The sequence below is a fragment of the Strix uralensis genome, chromosome 2 (assembly GCF_047716275.1).
Source record: "Strix uralensis isolate ZFMK-TIS-50842 chromosome 2, bStrUra1, whole genome shotgun sequence".
Lineage (NCBI taxonomy): Eukaryota > Metazoa > Chordata > Aves > Strigiformes > Strigidae > Strix > Strix uralensis.
The window spans coordinates 113,759,370-113,775,908 of record NC_133973.1 but is presented as its reverse complement, the minus strand read 5'-3'; the positions used below and the strand labels follow the sequence as shown (position 1 = coordinate 113,775,908).

Here is a 16,539-nt window from a genome sequence, read left to right as displayed (position 1 = left end):
AAACACTTGTGTTTTAATAGTTTTGTTTAACCAATTGCTTGGCAGGAATAGTTGCTTAATTTCTTAAACCAGATGATCTACTTCAGATGCACCTTTTTCCTCACAGTCTATATTGCGTATAGAACTAAACATAGAAGACCCTAAATATCTCATTGACGTTAATGGTTCATTGAAGTTAAATATTTTAAAAAGGTAATACATGTATTTCTTTGATTTGTTATCTTTTCGCTTAAAATACTCTCCATTTTTATTCTTGATCTTGATGGCAAGATACTGATCTTTTACAGTATCCTTCTGTTTCTAAAGAAGGAAGTAAGTCTATAATTGAAATTGGGTCTTAAAAAAAATTTCCCCAGGCTTTAATGTTTTCTCTTTGAAACACTATCATGCAGAAGAAAAACTTTTTGTTTTTTAAACAGGAAAATTTCTTGCTCCTTTTCTACCAATTACAGAGCTATTTTCCACCTTTTCTTCCCCTCCCCCCCAAAAGAGAGAGTGAAAGAGAACCCTGGGTGATAAACTAGGACAGATTACTGGAGATGGTCGTAACAGTTCCTGTTCCCATTGTGCACCCTGTTCCTCTCCAAGTTTCCTGCCTCCACTACTGAGGCAGCAGTACCTGCTGCACCACTGTACTTTCCAAGAGCAGAAATAAAGTAAAGCAGCACCAGTTCCGGGTGACTTTAAGGCTCTAGGTTACAAACTACATTGAGCTGTTGCAAGACAAACAACTGAGCTACCCTTTTCCTGGATAAAGTAGGACCCAGCTGGAGCAGGAAACAAACCAAGTTAATCCCATGATCTGAACAGAGCCCCTAACACTTATTCTAATATAGAAGCTGTTACTTCTAAATTATGCATGCATTACCAAAAGACATCTCTGTCTTTGCAAAATGGAAATTGCAGTAGCTGAACTAGCTACACACTCATAGCTACATGTTGGAAAACAAGATAAAAATGTGGCTGGGAATAGAACTAGACATTCATGTTCTGTGCCAGTAAAGAAGTCCTCTAGAAACAGTACTGCTGAAATGTTAGATAACTATATAATGCTCAAACTGTAACTAACAAATCCTCTCACAAATATAGGCAAATCTATTTTAAATGTAAATGTTAAGTGGAAAATATTTATAGTTTAAATTGCACCCTTTGCTACTTAATTATCATAATTCAAAAAAGAAGAAACCTTTAAGTTCCTCCTCCAAAGAAGTTATTTACCTGAACTGTAGCTTGGGAGTCCCCAGTAGTCAGTCTGTTCTGAGATTCTCATCCCACTGAATGTCAAAGACCGAGTATTTCAAGGATGGGATTTCAAAATCACTTAGTGATGACTTAACTTTGTCTCACTAAAGATAAACCAACCTTTATTCCCACTCAGGTCAGCTCATTGATTTCACGGAAAACACATTTAGAAAGCAGAGCTGAATATTTTCAGAATTTCCACCCATGAGATAAAAAGGAAAAAAACCAACAAACAGAAACTGATATAAACCATTTGAGACTTCTTGATGCATAATAAATCAAGTATTTTTGTATATTTGTGTGAGTTACAAGTCATTGAAATTACTTTTAACTGCTCACTGAAATATTATAACCTCAAATACCTGGCCTTCTTACTTTTCAGATACAGGACTCTCTTATTTGTGGAAAGTCCAGTTTTGTCCATGTACAGGGGGTTGTACCAGGAACAGTAATAGTTCTGCTGAAAGATTCAGAAGAAAAATACACTCGCTGCTCTCAATATCCACATTATAGACATCATAAGCACTACTGTTGAATAATACTGAACTTGTTTTATGTTTTACTCTTGTCCTACTTTGGCTTCTATGGAACTGTGTTCAATAAAAGTTTGACTTCATGTACAGCCAGAATCCATTCTCACGAACAGGGAAACCTAATACACTTAAGAATATTGTTCTTTAAATATATTAAAAATAAAGCCCTCAGTTTTTATAATTTTGTAGCATTTATAAAAAAGCATTTTAAAATTGATATCTGGTGGACATTATTCATAGCATTCATACTGCAAAATAAAACCAGAAAATTTAAGAAGTATCTCCAGAATGAATTCTCTGTTGTGATTATTTCACTGAAATGCATTTCAACTTTTAGAACTTCACTGAAGCAACAGCCTCCTTTTCACTAGTGCTGTCCTGGTTTGGAGTACCCTAATAGTTCAAAAGCTTTTCTTAACTAGTTTCTGATTTTTAATTATCCATTACATTTATAAATCATTTATTTAAAAGAATATCTTCATGTTTTCTCTAAATATAAGGGGACTAAAGTAATGGCTTACACTAAAAAAGTACTGTTCTTTCTATGTCACTGAAGTTCTTAGGCATCAGTACTCTACCAGGATGGCATCTATATGAGGTTAACCATGTGCACAAAAACACGCAGAACAGGAGCCTCTGTTTCTGGACCCAAAAGATATGATATTTTATTTTTCTTTTTTCAAATTATTACTTGTTTGACTGCTGGTTGGAACACCAAACCCATAGCCAGTGAGAGAACCCCCCGCAATTTGCAATGAGAACACTGCAAAAGAAATTCAAATACCTGTTTAAATATTCATAATTATTTTATTATTCTACTGCTAACACTTCTTACTGAATGTACATTGCATACAGTTTCCATGCAGAATATGACTATAAACCAACTTCTGCTGTGAAAGCATTATGTTATAAAAATAATTGGATGTCTAGAAAAAAATAAACACAACATACAGTAACTGTTTGTCTAAAACTAAATCCTGATCCAGTGTTATCATGCCAAGATTTAAGGATCCATTTTAGAAAAAAAATTCTAACTGGCAGAAGATTCAAAAGCTGAATTTTTTTAAATAGAAAATTTGAAGATATTTCAAGTTGTGAAAACCTGACCTTGACTTCCTTTTTATTTCCCCTGAATGATCTGAGACTTAATTATTAACACTTACAACCAAAACAACAACTCTGGTTTAGCAAAATACTGAATTCAGAAAATAAACACATAACAAAACTCTGAAAAAGAACTTGTAGCAAAAGGGAAGTGGATCATTATGATCATCATAATCTCCATCCTCAACAGCTACTTCAGAGATTTTCCAGACAACAGTTTCCCTCCACGCATCTCATGTGTTGCTACTGCATGTGCCTTTTCATTTCAAGATACTTAATTGTCAAATGACCAACACAAAGGCTGCCAGGCTCTGACATGACACTGCATATATGCTGATTTAAACAAAATGCCAGTCTACCAAAACCAAGTAAGTACAATTAAAAAAATAACAAGAAAAAGTACTTACCAGAACTTGACAAAGCACCTCTTTGCTGCATCGGTACTATTTCTCAAATGAAGACTCTTCCTTGCAAATAAGTGCACTTTCTTCAGATCATTATTCTGTGGCACAGGCTCCTCCAAATGGCAGAATGAATGTATTGCCATTATTGAAAATTTACAGATAATCTGAAGAAATTTAACTGAAAGCAAGAAACACAGCGTCTTTATTTTGTGTAAACTTACTGAAAAGACTTTACTTCGAGTTCTTTGGCAGGTTTTCAAGAACTTGTTATTTATCAATAGCATTTAAAAACATATGGAGGATATGTATATGCACTGATTGATAAAGTAAATTGATGAATGACTTAATTAAACCAGATGGACAGTTCACTTGAGCAGAAATGCCCAGGTAAAGAACTTCCATTTAATGCTACTGTGGAGCACCATTTCAATAAATTTTACAGCTGTTTCTTTTACACTGGGCACACTGCAAAGAAGTTTTCAGCAAGGCATCTATAAGGATACATGTATTTTTGCAGAAGACTTACTTGTAATTTAGAATTATTTTCAAGTAGTTCAGGTTATTCCTTCCAGTGTGAATTATTTTGTAACTGCAAATACTGAATAACATCTACCATTGTTACGTTAATGTATCCAGCCTTAGAAGATTGCTCACAACTTTTTCTGCTTTTAGAGAATGCGTATAGTATTTTACTTTGGATGCTTATTTGAAGACAAGATAAATCACTTCTAAGACAGATTCTAGAGGCATAATTTGATGAACATGTGTTTTGGTAAAAGTGCCAGTTCAAACAGAGATGACCCTCCTGCTGCTTATTCCCATCCTTGTGCCACATTTGTGCAGATGTATCTGCTGGTGGAGCCACTCGCTATACAGCATTGAGGAACTAACTTGGGTTAAAAATTGGTGCTTGCCATAGACTCCTCTTGAATTCAGGATCAATTTTCTGATCCAAGTCACCATAACGACACAAATGACTGTGCTAATACAACAGGAGGGAAAATGAGGAAACAAGCACATAGCTAATTGCAGCTACAAATGTCAGCACTTCAGAAACTACTATTGTCACCTAAGTGTAAATTACAATGTAGGTCACAGCTTTGCCACTGAAAGCAGTATAGGGTATTCTTGGACTGCTTTATCTTTCATTTCCATCTCTCCATCCCAGTTCACTATCCCCACAATTGCACCAAAAATCAGTGCTTGTAGGGCCACACCAAAATTTATTGTGTTAGCTTCCTGCCAAAGGCCACACGTTGTAAATTTAAGAAGGTGGAATGAACTACACGTGGCACATGAGTATACGAATATATATATGTGGGTGCGTCTCTCTCTTTTCCACTAACAACAGAACCAACTTAGATCGTTGTTTAGACTGCTAAAGACAGAAGAGATTAATGCTTTTCAATGTGTCTGCCTAGGTTATGCCTGACCCTTTCTAACTTTTGAATCCACTACCTGATTTCAAACAGTTCTGTCAAAGAAGAAGATTCAAAAGTAATTTACAGTTTAATAAGAATTCAGAGATTTCAGAATTCCAAGTACTGGGCAGGTGGATAGAGAAGACCAACCCAAAAACTGTCCAAACTGAAGGAGAGGCTACAGCATATGCCCATGATATTAGAGAACATACACGTAGGTAAGAGACACACCTTATAAATACCCCAGCTGCAGCTGGTACTTTTCATTACCTCTAAGATACAACTGCATAGGAAACTAGGTGCTGTTAGATCTTGTGCTCACAGAACTACTTGACTATCCATTTAGTATTCAAATCCCTTACGTGGTATTAAAATATGAGTCCTTGGTCTGCAAGGTCCAGATCTGCTCCTTGTGTTTAGTTTAAAAGTACAGTACATACAACACGTGATAGCTTCCAGTCTTCTGGCACAGCATCTCATCCTAACAAGATGCACTCTTCTTTGCAGATCAGCCCCTTCATCCTTTAGAACCATGGAATGAATGAATCACATTGAGTCCTCATGACTTAGGGGTTTTTAGCACTTTATTCTAGCATTCAATCTTTTGATTCTCTAATCCACTAATCAGATAATGCCCCGTCAACATTATTTGAAAATAATAAAACGTTCACAACATCTCTGTGGTGAAGAGTAGCGTAAAAAGAAATCACTCCACTCCTTCCTAGCGCCTCTTCTTCCTTTTATTTGCTTTCTGTACTCCCTAAAAGCCCAGGAAACCTGTCAACTCCTTAACACATTACTTAATACGTTACCATCCTTTTCTTTTAAAATAAAAGCATACAAACAACCAAGTATTTCCCTGAAACATGCTGCTACCAATAAGACATGACAACAGCTATATTCTGTTACTGTGGTTAATTGACATATTTGAAAGGGTTAAAATGTTACATAATAACATTTCTGGTCTCATGCATGTGAAAGTGATTGGCCTTTTACAGCCAGTAATTTTGAAATTTCCTCCCTCATCACCAACTTTTTGCTTAAAGTAAATAATTGACAAGTAAATAAATAAGAACAGTTAAAGAGGTATCAATACATGCAAATTTTATCTACCAGAAGGAAATACGTATGAATTCCCCACACATCTTAATAGAATGATCATACTACTGTTTATCATTATCTAAGAAACTGTATTTTGATTAACACTGTTCATCTTAACACTCACTTAACATGTATTGTTTATTAAACTCAACCAGTTGTGTCTCAATACCTACATATATTCAGAATCTACACAGTATATTCTAACAGTGGGGGGTTTTGCTGGGGGTGGTGGTGGGTTTGGGTTTTGGGTTTTTCTGTTTGTTTGGGGGTTTTCTTTGTTTGGTTGTTGTTGGTTTTTTTTTTTTTTTTACTATAAGAATGCCCTCTCACATTCTGAGTCCTCGCTTTGAAGTTTTTAGAGCCTCAAGCCTTTCTTAGACTGCTAACCTGTGCTGATGGTTTTGTTACCATAGTCTCAGTGCTAGCGGTACCTGAATTAGGCAAAGTAACCTTAAGTCCATTCACACAATTCAACTGCATACAAAGCAACAAATATTCAGGCACTCTACTTTGGACTAGTTCCAGAACTGGAACCGGAGTTAACTGTATGCTAGGAAGGAATTCCACCTGATATAAAACTGTATACAATGAATTCGATGCAACAGACAAAAAGGCATGGGTGCATCTCTTACTGTTTTAAATCTTAAACTTTAAATCTTAAACTTGGGTCAAATGTGCAACTCCATGCTACAACATGACGCAATAGGTAAAATAATAGCAGTGATTTGCTAGAGCTTGTCTTACTCAATATGTTTTTTAGAAATGAAACATCTATTTGCATAAAACAAGTGTGATAATCATAAAATCATTCTAGTTGGAACAGACCTCAACCTCCTGCTCAAAGCAGCATTAATATTTGAATACTCATTAATGATACAGGTTGTACTCTTAACCTTGCAGACCACTAATCGCATGTAATCCTTAATCAAATGCACTCAACTGCCTTTGATAGGATTACTTATCTGCAGAAGGATTTCTGGGGCGAGTTACTTGCCATACATTATTCCTAAGCATGGCACATTATAGTACTTCCCAGCTACCCCTGTAACCAGTATCACACTTTCATTTCACTTTAAGTATCTTTTAAGCAGGTACTGTTTCGAGAGCAATTTTCAAAGTGGGCCTGCTGGACTGTCGTGGTTTAACCCCACTCAGCCCCACAGAGTTGCTTGCTCACTCCCCCCCAGTGGGATGGGGGAGAGAACTGGAAAAGTGAGAAAACTTGTGGGTTGAGATGAAGACAGTTTAATAGGTAGAGCAAAAGACATGCACGCAAACAAAGCAAAACAAGGAATTCATTCACCACTTCCCGTTGGCAGGCAGGTGTTCAGCCATCTCCAGCAAAGCAGGGCTCCATCACGCATAACGGTTACTTGGGAAGACAAAATGCCACGACCCCAAATATCTCCCCCTTCCTTCTTCCCCCAGTTTTTACTGCTGAGCGTGACCTCACATGGTCTAGGATATCCCTTTGGTCAGTTGGGGTCAGCTGTCCTGGCTGTGTCCCCTCCCAACTTCTTGTGCACCCCCAGCGCACTCACTGGTGGGGTGATGTAAGAAGCAGAAAAGGCCTTGATGCTGTTTAAGTGCTGCTCAGCAATAAGGAAAACATCCCTGTGTTATCAACATTGTTTCCAGCCCCATACTAGCTACTACGAAGAAAATTAACTCTATCCCAAAACTGCTGCCAAAAGCAGCACGTGTACATGAGTAGATTTTGCTGTAAAAGAATAGGATGAAGTGGGGGGGTGATAAACCAGTAAGCGAGGCAGGAAGCACAAAGTTGTATCTTGGTTTCAGGTGTGTTTCACAGGTTGATAAACATAGGATAGAGGTCCTGCTCTGAGAGATACCTATAAAACCAGAGAAATAAACACAATTGGCATCAACAGTACTTTAATCATTAACGCCAGTGACCGAACATCAGCAGAATAAGTTTGGGAACTTCTGCTGTAATATTGCATTTTATTTTGTTCCTCCAATTTTGCTCTGATGAGGATCTCCATTTTGGATTTGTGTTCAAGGTTACACCTTTCTTTCATGCATGAAGAAATGATTTAATATGGTACAGCATTGCTAATGAGAAAAAAAAAATCACTGAAACAAAAAAAAAGTTGAAATGCTTTATAAAATCATGATTACCCAACACAAGCTGAATTACAAAATAAATTTGCCTTATGCTAGTTCAGTAACGTCCCTCTGTTCTGAAGCATGAAATACAGTAACAGTTTATGTATGCTGTGTGGCGATACATGAACTCTGCCACAGTAACTAAATAGAGAAGAAAAACTTATCTTCTAAAGAATGATTTTATTTAAATATTTATTACCTGCTATTTTAAATAACTTCAGATATTACTACAACTTAATTAAAATTAAGTTTATTTAATACAACTGAAAGAGAACATAATGCCTTTATTTACTTTGTTCATTTATTAGGATTTCATGGTCATTTTTGTTTAGTGTGGATACTTTACTGTAAACCATAAAAATGCTATTTAAGTGATAACAACAGCAAAAAGAAATAAACAGCCTCAGAACATATAGCAAGAAATTGACTTTAGCAGCTTTGATAACCTTAGTCTTAGGCCTATCAGAGAAGCATTTTTAAACACCAGTATTTTAAAAATACACTGGAAATCTTTCAAATGCTACAGGTCAAGACATTATTTACATGCCTTCCCCAAGCATTCATTAATAGCCACTGCTATATGCTAGGTTGCATAGAGGGCCTGTCTCTATTTGACCTGATATACCAGCTCTTAAAGCACAGGGTACTCCAGGAATTTTACTCTTAATTATCCACAAAAAGAGTTAAATTTAGACCTCTAAACTTTCCCACCAGTGTATAAGTGGCAGAAGTCAGGTCATATGATGGTGCACAGGCATCAACCACTCAATCATGAAAGGAACATGGTTGAAAGATGCAGGTAGGAAGCTGCAAGAGACAGGAATCAAGCAAGCAATTCTAAAGCCAAAAATGAGATATCAGACAGATCCCCAAACTGACAGAATATCTTCACCAGCAAAATTTCCACCTTCAATATCTTTATTTTATAGTTTTGCCACGAAACTTGAATATTTTTCTGACTAATAAAACTGAATAATTGACTCTACTAAATATTTAAGTTCCCTTTTAACACCAAACTATATTGCTGTATTTTAGAAAGTAAAATTTTACTAAAGAATACTTGTTTGCAACAAAACTAACTGCATTTCCATGTCTGTGGTAACCTTGTATAGTATTTGGCATTCTAGTTGAGACAGGAACCTGACTACCGAGTAACAAGTCACCGTCCTGGCACCGTCTCGGAGGGAAGAGTGAACAAATTGCAAGGAGATGCTCTCATGATATCTTACAAAACAGATATGCCTTGCTAGGGGCTGCTGCCATATAAAAAGCAGATGGCTGGTTTTACGTTTTGGCCAAGGTGCGAAACTACTTTCCTGACAACTTTGACTAGAAAAAAAAAAAAAAAAGAAAAAAAAAAGAAAAAAAAAGAGTTGTGAATGTCAATTATACTGTATTGTATACAGAGAATGTTATCAGTATACAGATGACATGAGATCAGCACACCTCAAAAACTTCTGCATTAACACACCACAGGTAATATGAAAATTACCAGTGTGGCTAGTTAATAACATTTCTGATACAAGGAAAAAGCACTATCAGACTGAAAAGGACAATTACAGCCATTCCCTTCTGTTCTAAAGGCAAAGGTAGAAATTATGTGTTATGTAGAACAATTACTGAACATTATCACAGCTTTGGAACATACTATCTCTAATTTTAAAGCATCAAGAAAGGTTGAGAGATTGACCCAGAAGAGGACATACAATTAGATATATTTAACAGGCCAGTTAAGTTGCAACACATTAGGATAAGAGGGGTGATAAATTTACATCAGCAAACAAGAAGGCAGTTTCAGCTAGGAGTTGAACTATTGATATTTTATGCTCCATGGAAAAAAAAGGCAATAGGTTTTTTGTCACCATCATCATCCCCCCCAATCCACTCCCCACATCCCCTGCCAACACAGGACCTAAGAATTAGAGAAAAATGCTCAACAAATAGTTTGGGGATTTTTAAAAACATTTATTTAGAGAAAGGATAATGGTCTCCAGGCCCAAAATGTTTGGTTTTTGAGTGTGAAGAACCACATGTTCTTCATATTCTTACAGCAACCAGCATAACAAAATTCAATCATGATGTGGCCTTTCAGCACCACCACAAAATAAAAACTGACATATAAAAATATCCATGTCCTATACTTCATAAAGACAAATTATTTTCTTTGATTAACCCTAGCTAAGGCATGAATTCATACCATCAGACTTACTAGCCGTTTCACAAATACGCATTAACTCCAAGCCTGGTACTACGTTATCAGACGTTAAAAAAAACACCAAAGGATAAAACCACCAAAAATAGGAAAGATTTTGCAAAGGCTTTAAATTCACACAGAATTAGTCCCACCAAGTTTGACAAACTATCTAGACTCATGCAATTCTGTGAAAAAATCAGGGAAGTATACAATATGCTGGCAATTCAAGAGAGGAGATGGGACAGGTATTTTTAAACTCTTCAGAATAAGCATTAGTCTTTTTCTGCATTTATATAGCATTTATTTGAAAGAGATGTCAGCAACTGGAGCCTCTGCTTATGCATAGTGTCAGCAGCTATAACAGTACTAGCATCCTTACACAGGATGTTTTCCTAAAGGGGATTGTAGAAAGCAAAAAAATCCAAGACTAAATAAGAAAAGGAGCACAAGATAATGGTGATAAAATTTAGCTCAAGTGTCTAAAAGTACCAGAGGGAAAAGTCTGTAACGCACAGGTATGGGCCAGTATAAATTTAACTAGATAAGTAAGAATGGATAATCTGCCACTTTTAAGCTTTTCCCAAAATTTATCATTGCTCCTTCTTTCTCAGTATGAATTGCTATCTTATCAATATGGAATCAGTTTAATTGAAGGTCCTCCTTCCTTTTGAAAGTACCAGAAACTGGAATACATGAAAAGTGTCTTGAGGCATGTTATAGAATGTAACAAGAACTGGTTAATTTCTTGGACAGCAAGTGTGTTACTTAATATGCTTCATTCTGCTAACATCTGAACCAAGTTCTGCAGGCAAGATATTTAGAAGCTTTTTCCAAAAGTCACAAGACTTAGACTTTAATTAATATGTTTGATTACCACTTATTTTCAAGAAAACAAAACAGCCAGCCTTCAGAGTTACTTTGAAAACAGAATGAAACAATTAGATACTTTTTAAAAGAGTCATGTGTTACATCAAATATTGTATACTTACATAGATATAATTTGGAGTTGATTTCCCTTTTATAAATACACACAAAAGAGAAACAGCACATTTTACATCATCCCAATTTTCCTAAATCCTGTAAAACACTGCCTTCAGCTGCTATTGCTGAAAATCACCATTCTAAAAACTAATGAATCACCTTACTGATAAAATGTCTTTGAATTCTGCCACAAGTCAATCACTTAAATCTATAATCACAACTAAGAAAAAAAAAAAACCCCTTAGAAATCTCAGACTTTCATGCAGAAAAACAGAAAGCCACAAAAATGCCAAACAAAAAGGAGAGCCAAATATAACCTGCCTTTAAAGAGCAACACAAATAAAGAAAAAACAGTATGAGACCAGAAGCCAATGTATCATATTTGGGCATCAAATACTATCTATGATTTTTTCACTTAATTTCAAAACACTTTGCTTGCTCTAATTGTTTTTATTTTGTATGACTTCTAACCAATGTATCTCCAAACTTTCACATCAGTTTTTAAAGTCCCTACCATCATAATCAAGCTAGCCAAGATCTTTGCCCTTGAAGAGACATGAATCTTGTTTGACTGTTGTTATATTACCTTGTGCTGAGTCCCATTCAATTTCTTCCATCAACATTAAAATGCATTTTCTATTTATGCTGACATGCACTAAGAGTAGCAATGCTACACCGTGACGCCACAGGAATATAACCGAACTATTGGAAGAATCCTAAGGACACAAGTGCATAACACAGCAACAATGATCATACCAAACACCACCCATCTTTACACAGGTTTCTGAAGCAACATTTCATCATTGATACTTTCCCACTTGAAATATTCCTGAAAGTAATTTCTGAAGACACAAAAGCTACTAAGTTTTGGCTATTGTTCCCCACTGGAATGGAGTCAGACGTGTACAGGCTGTAGGACAGAGAGGTAAATGACTGAAAGAATAGAATGAAAATTAACAAAAAGTATTTTGAAGGCCAGCTGCAATTCCTAAATGGAAATCTTTCCAATGATTTCCAAGAACATTGCATCAGGCCTAAAGTGTTCAGTTTCTCACTTTGCTACAGAGCAAAGAATACGCTCCTGTTACGGATGACAAAATAAGAGCTACTCTTAAGAACCAAGAAGAAAAAAGTCTACCTTTAACACAGAGCAGTGAATAGATTTCTCCTGGTCTGGCAAGGCTACAGACACAGTAATAGGGAAACAATGTAGCACTTATTTTCAAAGGTATAGGGAAAAAAAAAAAAAAGTCATAAAAATACCTCATAAGAGGTTTTTACTCCAGCAAAAAGGGTTTAAACAGGTAGCAGTTAACAAAAAAGAACCTGGCCTCATGTTTTAGCTACCGATTTTATAACCTCTGTCTCAAAAAAGATCTCCCTCTTTTTGGTTAAAACACTATGATGTACTACATGTACACATTAAAACAATAATGTTAGTAGTCTGGGGACTTAAAAATACTTATGAAATGCAAGAAAGTTTACAATCACAGTAACTTGAATTATATATACAAAAATTAGCAAAATTGAGATTATTGTGATGAAGCTTTCTTGTGGCATATATTTAACAACAGAACATTAATACCATATTTAAGCATTAAACAGAGAAAGATGTATACATATAATTAATTATTTAACTTCATTCTTCTTGCATTTCCAAAATGGCACTTTGCAAGTTTAAATTTTAAAGTTCTTTTGTTAGTTTTTGGAAAAAGAAGAGGGAAAGCCAAGCAAACATAAAACCTGAGAAACAAAAGCTTCATAGCAAAAGTTTTCAGTTGGTACCTCCCACTCCATATTCAGTTTCTCAGGGACCATCATGCGGTGACAATCTGCTTAGACATAAGCAGCCAACGGGTGTGTAATTTGCATGTGAAAATATTTTTAGAAGACACACATGAGTAGCATATGTTCTCAGCCCGAGTACAATCTTCTAAATATACGCCCTGAATATTATTTCCCCAACATTTGTAATTATTTTACAGATAATGATTCCTGGTATGGATATGTTACTCTTTGAAAACAACATATATATCAGGCCTTAAACAACACTCATGTTAGAGTTCACCTTGGGGGCTGAGGGGTGCCTCTACATGATTAATTTTTCTCCTCCATATCTGAACATACTAACAGAAAAGGAAGATTTTTCTTCCTGTTGCACTACATGCTCGATGTACATGCCAGGAGGCTTCAGTCATGGAAAGTGCCCATTCCAGATATGCCTTTTAGAAATACCATAATAAATTAAAATGAATTAATACTTAAACTGTTTTAAAGTCTTTACTGCTGATGTAATCACAAAGTTGGCAAATTATGCTTGAAAACAGAGTGCAACAAGAGGACACCCTGATTCAGAAAGTTAAATCAGATCTGTATGTTCACTTGCCTGAACCAAAGCAGCTTCAAAAATTGCATCGGAAAACCCTTCTACTCTTCCTATGTAGAGGACAAAAAAAAGAGTTAAAAAAGGTAAAGATGGAAGTCAAAAAAACCAGAAATAAGCCATGTGCTCATACATTGCTAGTTAAATCTAAGCCAAATCTAGTCAACATGCTGGAGAAAACAACGTTTGAACAAATAGCAGTCTAACTAGATCCCAAAGTCATTACCAGTCCACACTTGGAACACCCAAACCAATTCCTGGTGACTGGAGTTTGCATCATGTAGTAATTATTACTTTAGGACTGTTTTGTTCAGGCCAAATGAAGTGCTATTGTGTTGTAAGATAAAAACCTCATTTTCTTTTCTTCGCCAACATGAAAACTCTCTTTCTTAGGCACATGCAAAAATCCAGGTCTAGATTCTTTCTTTGGCCCAAACTTTCCTTTATTCAACTTGAATGTCAGGGAGGAAAAAAGGAGGGATACCAGTAAATTATACTATAGTACTTAATGATATATAGAAAATACTGAAATCATAGAATGGTTTGGGTTGGGAGGGACCTAGTCCAACCCCCTGCCATGGGCAGGGACACCTTCAACTACAACAGGTTGCTCAGAGCTCTGTCCAACCTGACCTTGAACACTTCCAGGGATGGGGCACCTACCACCTCTCTGGGCAACTCGTTCCAGTGTTCCACCACCCTCACTGTAAAAAATTTCTTCCTTACATCTAGTCTGAATCTACCTTCTTTCAGTTTAAAACTATTACCCCTTGTCCTATCGTTACAGGTCCTATTAAAAAGTCTGTCCCCAAATATAAGTTGAGTTACCAAAAAAGCTGGGGGGGAGGGAGAAGGGGGGAGACAGAACAGAAAATGGAGGCAGCAGTTAGCTTTAGAAATCTTGACAGCATCAAGTCATGAATTCTAACTGATAAGAGAACTGGAATCTATGCTAGAGCTTTTTCAAAGTCAGTCTGTGCTAACAAGCAGGAAAAATTTCTACTTAATCATTCTAGAGCACAAACACATACTCACAAACAAACACCTTTTACCACATCATCTGTTAGTCAGTATACACAAGCTTATGCTTGGCGGAAGCCCAAAACCAAGCAACAGACCCTAGTCACCCCAGGAAAAGTAAAAACTTAAATTACAAGGAAAACAAGTTAAAAATTTATTACTGAAATGAATAAAGAGATCATATATTAATTTTCATACAACTAAGCACTGTATTTGAATCATAAGTAAGTATTACTAGGGCTAAAACCACAACACTCAGAGTCCTAAAATGCCATGAGAAAAATCACTGCATACCTACAACTACCTAATGAAACTCCCTAACAGCATTATCCAGTGGATTGCATTATTTGACCAGTTTTAAGAGTCCAATAGAGCAACTGAAAAAGAAATGAAATAGAAACACTGCATTTGATGTGTATGTAGAAACACCAGTCGCAATGGCTGTAGAGCCAATCATTTCCTTCTACTCAACATACCCAAAAGAGCTTTACCCTCCCGATGAAAGTACACAGAAAAAATACATTCTCCACAATGAAAGCCCTAATCACAGAATCACAGCATCATCTAGGTTGGAAAAGACCTTGAAGATCATCCAGTCCAACCATTAACCTAACACTGACAGTTCCCAACTACACCATATCCCTCAGCGCTATGTCAACCCGACTCTTAAACACCTCCAGGGATGGGGACTCCACCACCTCCCTGGGCAGCCCATTCCAACGCCTAACAACCCGTTCTGTTGATTCTAATGAATCAAACCCCAAGATCAATCTAAAAAGACTACAAAGTTATTACCAAGTTTAATGATAATCTTTCTCCAGTCAGGCAAACAACTCTTCCTCCAACAGAGCAAAATACCCTCAAACATTAATTCAAACTTCAAAACATTGCTGTAAAAGTTAAAGGAGTAACTACAGCAAAAAGCCAGATTATGGATGTTACAATGGAGTCATCATACTTGCAGATTATTTCACAATGTAAATCGTACAATGCTAAACGCTTTTAAAAATGCAACCAAGAGTAAGGTGTCCGCAAAGCACAGGCAGGCAATAAAGAAGGCTTTTTTTTATGCTATCACTAGAACAATTTCCTGACTCATTCCATCCTCCAGCCCCGGGGACCAGGCTGGCTCAGTCCACACTGACAACCTTGACGTAACTGAAGCAGAGCACTGACCTAAATGCCGTTGCTGTTGAGCTCCTTGCAGTTCACGCTCAAGGAAAAGGGGCCAACACAGATTCAAAAGCTAGCGTCGAATACTCGAGCTATTTCAGCCTGAGACTGCCAGAGCAGAAATGCTCGTTGAGACAAAGAGCCCCCCATCACCTCGACCTCTTGAGACTGAAACCTCCAAAACCGACTGCAAGGCAAACTAGGCTGCTTAAGAGAAGAGGTTTTCGAAAGGGAGCCTGCACATCCCCGCAGCACTTCGGTAGAAGCAGAATCGGCAGAATCAGCGTCTCAGTGCTAGGAGAGAAAGGCGAGACCGGAGGTAACGAACCTCGGACAAGGTTAAACCACAGCCTGGGCGTGATTTTAAGCAGGCGCTCAATGAACTGCTGATGAATCCTCAACTCCCTGCCCCGAGCAACGCGCAAAGCCACTGCCAGGGGCAACGCGGCTGCGACGCGGTCCCTCCCGTTACCGGGGCGGGCACTGCGGGGCACGGGGGCCGCAGGCCTACGGCTGGCAGGGCTGCCACCTCCCCTCAGCGAGCTGCAGCGAGCCCGGCTGCCGCGCCTCGCCTCGCCCCTCCGGCGCGCGGGGGGAGCAGCTGCGGGCCCCCTCCTCGCTCGAGCGCCCCGGGAGGCGGCGGGCGGGAGGGGCGCACCGCCCGCTGCTGGCAGGGCCGGCCCCTACGAGGGCGGGCGGGCCGCGGCCCCGCTCGTCCCCTCCCACCGCTCCGCGCGAGAAAGCGAGGAGGAAGGGCGGCGGGGAGGGGACAATACCTCAGGCGCCGCTCGCACGGCCGCCGCACAGCCCCGCTCCCGGCAGCGGCTCCGCCTCCGCTGCTTGCCGGGAGCGG

The 16,539-nt window shown here is 37.9% G+C and overlaps 1 long non-coding RNA gene across 1 annotated transcript in view; it reads right to left on the bottom strand.

Moving 5' to 3' along the window:
* The window catches only part of LOC141939680 (uncharacterized), a 36,547-nt gene extending 20,059 nt beyond the window's left edge, over positions 1–16,488 (bottom strand). Inside the window, exons 1-2 of the long non-coding RNA XR_012627690.1 lie at positions 16,463–16,488; positions 3,287–3,461 (exon numbers count right to left, since the gene is read on the bottom strand). This is a non-coding gene — a long non-coding RNA (uncharacterized LOC141939680). The remainder of the gene's footprint in view (positions 1–3,286; positions 3,462–16,462) is intronic.
* Positions 16,489–16,539: the final 51 nt, after the last annotated feature.